Here is a 6631-nt window from a genome sequence, read left to right as displayed (position 1 = left end):
GCCAGTACAGAGTGAGACTGCGGATAGTTGGGAACCTGTCTCGGGGGCAGGGAATTCATATGGTGTTCGTGGAAGTGGAAATGACTAGGGTTGGGAAGCATTTTCCGATCGGGGCCATTGTGATCTCCTGGACTCGTTTCGATCGCCTCAGGGGGTCGGAGAGGAATTTCCCAGATTTTTTTTTCCCCATATTGGCCCTGGGGTTTTTCACTCTGGGTTTTCGCCTCTCCCTGGAGATCACATGGTCTGGAATGGGGGGGTGGGGGTAAGTTAATAGGTTGTAATGAACAAAGCATCGTAGCTGTGAGGGACAGCTCGGTGGATAGGATATTGGTATGTAGATAGGCTGGAAAATTGGGCGGGGATCCTGGATTCAGGATTCAATCCTGGACCGGGGAGCGGCGCGGGCTTGGAGGGCCGAAGGGCCTGTTCCTGTGCTGTATTGTTCTTTGGGTGTTCCTGCTTCCATGCTCGATTCTCGATTATTCTTCCCAATTCTCTTTTTTTTCACCAGCAAGCTCCTCTTTCATGGGAGAAAGTTGGATTTCTACGTTCATCAAGTTTTCCTTCAATTGCTTTGTTATCTACAACAAGCGTCTCATTTTTCTCCGCAGTTGTTTTTGAAACTTGATTAAGATCAGCACTGTAAAGCTGGAACACTGTTGTCACCACGGCCCTATCCCCACAAGCTGAGTCATCACACCGGATAAAGTCTACCACTCGGGGATGATTCCCATCGTAACAATTCAATTTACAAAGTCACTTCTTCAAGTAACTTTACGCAAAAAAAAGTCATCCCTTTCATTAGCATCCCTTATCTGTGTGTCTGTGTGGAGTTTGCACATTCTCCCCGTGTCTGCGTGGGTTTCCTCCGGGTGCTCCGGTTTCCGCCCACAATCCAAAACTACACTGGTTAGGTTGATTGGCCAGGCTAAATTGACCCTGGTATCAGGGGGATCAGCGGGGTAAATATGTGGGGTTATGAAGATAGGGCCTGGGTGGGATTGTGGTCAGTACAGACTTGATGGGCCGAATGGCTCCTTTGCAGGGATTCTATTAATTCCTTTTCCTTCATATCTGGAACACAAGCTGCCCCATCAGCCGCTGCCAAGAGTTGAAGTCCTCATGTATCTCTGGAAATTCTGATTTGTTTATTTATTTTGTTATGCGAGTGAGGAAACACGTATCCCTTTGAAACAACATTTCCAGAGTCTCTAATAGCCTGACATCCTTCACTAGTACTCAAAATCCCACAAGAGCCCCCGCTTTGGTTACAATATGAATCACAAGACTCACATTCCAACCATTATTTTGTAAATTGAGTTTGTGTCTTTATATGCCCTGTTTGTGAACAGAATTCCCACTCACCTGACGAAGGGGCAGAGCTCTGAAAGGTTGTGGCTCGTGCTACCAAATAAACCTGTTGGACTTTCACCTGGTGTTGTGAGACTTCTTACTGTGTCTCTCTCCTCACAGAGGAAATAGTTCCTCTCTCATCAATCCAATTGAATCCCTTCATTATTTTCAACAGCTTGATCCAGTCACCCCAATCTTGATGTTATAAATTTATGAAACAAACTGAACTGGTGAAATGTCGGAAACAAAGCAACTGTGCACAGTAAGATCCCACAAGGAGCAATTTGATAGTCTGTGCACATACTCTGTATCTTAATGATGTTGATTGAGTGATTTGATTTGATTTATTATTGTCGCATGTATTAACAAACAGTGGAAAGTATTGTTTCTTGCGTGCTAGACAGACAAAGCATACCGCTCATAGAGAAGGAAAGGAGAGAGTGCAGAATGTAGTGTTACAGTCGTGCCTAGGGTGTAGAGAAAGATCAACTTAATGCAAGGTAGGTCCAATCAAAAGTCTGACAGCAGCAGGGAACAAGCTGTTCTTGAGTCGGTTGGTACGTGACCTCAGACTTTTGTATCTTTTTCCCAACAGAAGAAGGTGGAAGAGAGAATGTCCGGGGTGCGTGGGGTCCTTCATTATGCTGGTTGCTTTGCCGAGGCAGCGGGAAGTGTAGACAGAGTCAATGGATGGGAGGCTGGTTTGCGTGATGGATTGGGCTACATTCACGACTCTTTGTAGTTCCTTGCGGTCTTGGGCAGAGCAGGAGCCATACCAAGCTGTGATACAACCAGAAAGAATGCTTTCTATGGTGCATCTGTAAAAGCTGGTGAGAGTCATAGCTGACATGCCAAACTTCCTTCGTCTTCTGAGAAAGTAGAGGCGTTGGTGGGCTTTCTTAACTATAGTGTTGGCGTGGGGGGACCAGGACAGGTTGTTGGTGATCTGGACACCTAACAACTTGAAGTTCTCGATCTTTTCTACTTCGTCCCCATTGATGTAGACAGGGGCATGTTCTCCTTTACACTTCCTGAAGTTGATGATTATCTCCTTCTTATATCTTGTCCCAGAATACCAGAGAGAACACCCCTGTCCTGCTCAGAAATACTGACCATTGAATATTTGATATCTGCCCGAGAGGACTCAGTTTAATATCATGCAAAAGACAGCACTTCCAACAGTACAGCTCTCCCTCAGCCCTGCACTGGGAATGTCAGCCTAGACTTTGTACTACAGTATCTGGAGTGGAACTTCCACCACCAAACTCCTGACTCAAACTAGATTGCCATCCACTCACTGTAGCAAGCAGAAGAGATATTATCAGGAAACAGACATAGTTTTCAGTAATTTTGCACATGGCTACATCTGGATTACATCAGAAGTAATCCTGAGGTTGGTGACAATCCTAAGGTTGGGAAGCAGTAGGGGTCTGTTGGCATGGCTGGGGATTGAAAGATTGTTTGAAAGCTTGAATGCACATGGCAATCCAAGACTGAGGAATACCGAAAGGTGAGACTGAAGTCCTGGAGGTGGATCCTTGTTTAAGTCAGAGGTAGATAGATTTCTGATCAATAAGGGAATTAAGAGTTATGGGGAGTGAGTAGGTAAGTGGAACTAAACCACTATCAGATCAGCCATGATCTTATTGAATGGCGGAGCAGGCTCGAGGGGCTAGATGTCCTACTCCTGCTCCTATTTCTTATGTTCTTAGAGAGGGGGCGGGGCAGAGGGGCAGGGGAGAGGGGGCAGGGGGAGAGGGGTGGGGGAGAGGGGGCGGGGGAGAGGAAGCAGGGGGAGAGGGGATGGGGAGAGGGGGCGGGAAGAGGGGCAGGGGAGAGGGGGCAGCGGGAGAGGGGATGGAGAGAGGGGGCGGGAAGAGGGGCAGGGGAGAGGGGGCAGGGGGAGAGGGGGCGGGGGAGAGGGGGTGGGAAGAGGGGGCAGGGGAGAGGGGGCAGGGGAGAGGGGGTGGGGGAGAGGGGGTGGGAAGAGGGAGCAGGGGCGAGGGGGCAGGGAGAGGGGGTGGGGGAGAGGGGATGGGGGAGAGGGGGTGGGGGAGAGGGGGTGGGAAGAGGGGGCAGGGGAGAGGGGGCAGGGAGGGGGGCGGGAAGAGGGGGCAGGGAAGAGGTGGCAGGGGGAGGGGGACGGGGAGAGGGGGTGGGAAGAGGGGGCAGGGGAGAGGCGGCGGGGAGAGGGGGCGCGGGAGAGGGGTTGGGGAGAAGGGGTGGGAAGAGGGGGCAGGGGAGAGGGGGCGGGGAGAGGGGGCAGCGGGAGGGGGGCAGGGGAGAGGGGCTGGGATGAGGGGGCAAGGGGAGTGGGGGCGGGGAGAGGGGATGGGGGAGAGGGGGCGGGGAGAGGGGGCAGGGAGATGGGGCAGGGGGAGAGGGGGTGGGGGGTGAGGGGACGGGGAGAGGGGGCGGGGGAGAGGGGGTGGGGGGAGAGGGGGCAGGGGAGATGGGGTGGGGGAAGAGGGGGCGGGGAGAGGGGGCGGGGAGAGGGGGCGGGGGAAGAGGGGGCGGGGAGAGGGGGCGGGGAGAGGGGGCGGGGAGAGGGGGCAGGGGAGAGGGGGCGGGGAGAGGGGGCAGTGGAGAGGGGGCGGGAAGAGGGGGCGGGGAGTTGGTACAAATTAGGCAGGGGCTGTGGTTCTGGGAGGAATTGAAAGAAGGGAAATGACCTGATTGGATTTTCGAGACAGATAAGAACAAAGAACAACGAACAAAGAACAGTACAGCACAGGAAACAGGCCCTTCGGCCCTCCAAGCCTGTGCCGCTCCTTGGTCCAACTAGACCAATCGTTTGTATCCCTCCATTCCCAGGCTGCTCATGTGACTATCCAGGTAAGTCTTAAACGATGTCAGCGTGCCTGCCTCCACCACCCTACTTGGCAGCGCATTCCAGGCCCCCACCACCCTCTGTGTAAAAAACGTCCCTCTGATGTCTGAGTTATACTTCGCCCCTCTCAGCTTGAGCCCGTGACCCCTCGTGATCGTCACCTCCGACCTGGGAAAAAGCTTCCCACCGTTTACCCTATCTATACCCTTCATAATCTTGTATACCTCTATTAGATCTCCCCTCACTCTCCGTCTTTCCAAGGAGAACAACCCCAGTCTACCCAATCTCTCCTCATAGCTAAGACCCTCCATACCAGGCAACATCCTGGTAAACCTTCTCTGCACTCTCTCCAATGCCTCCACGTCCTTCTGGTAGTGTGGCGACCAGAACAGGACGCAGTACTCCAAATGTGGCCTAACCAGCGTTCTATACAGCTGCATCATCAGACTCCAGCTTTTATACTCTATACCCCGTCCTATAAAGGCAAGCATACCATATGCCTTCTTCACCACCTTCTCCACCTGTGTTGCCACCTTCAAGGATTTGTGGACTTGCACACCTAGGTCCCTCTGTGTTTCTATACTCCTGATGACTCTGCCATTTATTGTATAACTCCTCCCTACATTATTCCTTCCAAAATGCATCACTTCGCATTTATCCGGATTAAACTCCATCTGCCACCTCTCCGCCCAATTTTCCAGCCTATCTCTATCCTGCTGTATTGCCCGACAATGCTCTTCGCTATCCGCAATTCCAGCCATCTTCGTGTCATCCGCAAACTTGCTGATTACACCAGTTACACCTTCTTCCAAATCATTTATATATATCACAAATAGCAGAGGTCCCAGTACAGAGCCCTGCGGAACACCACTGGTCACAGACCTCCAGCCGGAAAAAGACCCTTCGACCACTACCCTCTGTCTCCTATGGCCAAGCCAGTTCTCCACCCATCTAGCCACTTCTCCTTGTATCCCATGAGCCTTAACCTTCTTAACCAACCTGCCATGTGGGACTTTGTCAAATGCCTTGCTGAAATCCATATAGACGACATCCACGGCCCTTCCTTCATCAACCGTTTTTGTCACTTCCTCAAAAAACTCCACCAAATTTGTAAGGCACGACCTCCCTCTTACAAAACCATGCTGTCTGTCACTAATGAGATTGTTCCGTTCTAAATGCACATACATCCTGATGACACGGATTGGGGCGGGGCCTTCGGCCCATGTGTTCCTTCCTGGTTTAATGCATCAATTTCATTTCATAATATCAGACATGTGTGAGCCAGGAGGGAAACTAGCACAGAGAAATGAAGAGGGAGTGAGAGACAGACAGGCAGAGTGAGAGATAGAGAGAGTGAGGTAGAGGGAGTGAGAGAGGGAGACATAGTGGGTGAGAGAGAGCGAGAGACAGAGAGACACAGAATTTTGATTTGATTTGATTTATTATTGTCACATGTATTAACATACAGTGAAAAGTATTGTTTCTTGCGCGCTATACAGACAAAACATACCGTTCATAGAGAAGGAAAGGAGAGAGTGCAGAATGTAGTGTTACAGTCATAGCTAGGGTGGAGAGAAAGATCAACTTAATGCAAGGTAGGTCCATTCAAAAGTCTGACAGCAGCAGGGAAGAAGCTGTTTTTGAGTCGGTTGGTACGTGACCTCAGACTTCTGCATCTTTTTCCCGAAGGAAGAAGGTGGAAGAGAGAATGTCCGGGGTGCGAGGGGTCCTTCATTATGCTGGCTGCTTTGCCGAGGCAGCGGGAAGTGTAGACAGAGTCAATGGATGGGAGGCTGGTTTGGTGATGGATTGGGCTACATTCACGACGTTTTGTAGTTCCTTGCGGTCTTGGGCAAAGCAGGAGCCATACCAAGCTGTGATACAACCAGAAAGAATGCTTTCTATGGTGCATCTGTAAAAGTTGGTGAGAGTCGTAGCAGACATGCCAAATTTCCTTAGTCTTCTGAGAAAGTAGAGGCATTGGTGAGCTTTCTTAACTATAGTGTCGGCATGGGGGGACCAGGACAGGTTGTTGGTGATCTGGGCACCTAAAAACATGAGGCTCTCGACCCTTTCTACTTCGTCCCCATTGATGTAGACAGGGGAATGTTCTCCTTTAAGCTCCCTGAAGTTGATGACTATCTCCTTTGTTTTGTTGACATTGTGGGAGAGATTATTGTTGCCGCACCAGTTCCCCAGATTCTCTATCTCATTCCTGTACTCTGTCTCGCCATTGTTTGAGATCCGACCCACTACGGTGGTGTCATCAGCAAACTTGAAAATCGAATTGGAGGGGAATTTGAGAAAGAGTGAGAGGCAAAGTAAGAGATAGAGAGAATGAGAGGCAGAGAGTGAGAGACAGGGAGTCAGAGAAAGTGAGAGATAGAATGAGAGAGAAAGAGAGAGATATAAAATGAGGGAGTGAGACAGACAGTGTGAGAGACT

The sequence above is a fragment of the Mustelus asterias genome, chromosome 3 (assembly GCF_964213995.1).
Source record: "Mustelus asterias chromosome 3, sMusAst1.hap1.1, whole genome shotgun sequence".
Taxonomy (NCBI): Eukaryota; Metazoa; Chordata; class Chondrichthyes; order Carcharhiniformes; family Triakidae; genus Mustelus; species Mustelus asterias.
The sequence above is the reverse complement of the archived record's forward strand: the minus strand, read 5'-3'. Positions refer to the sequence as shown.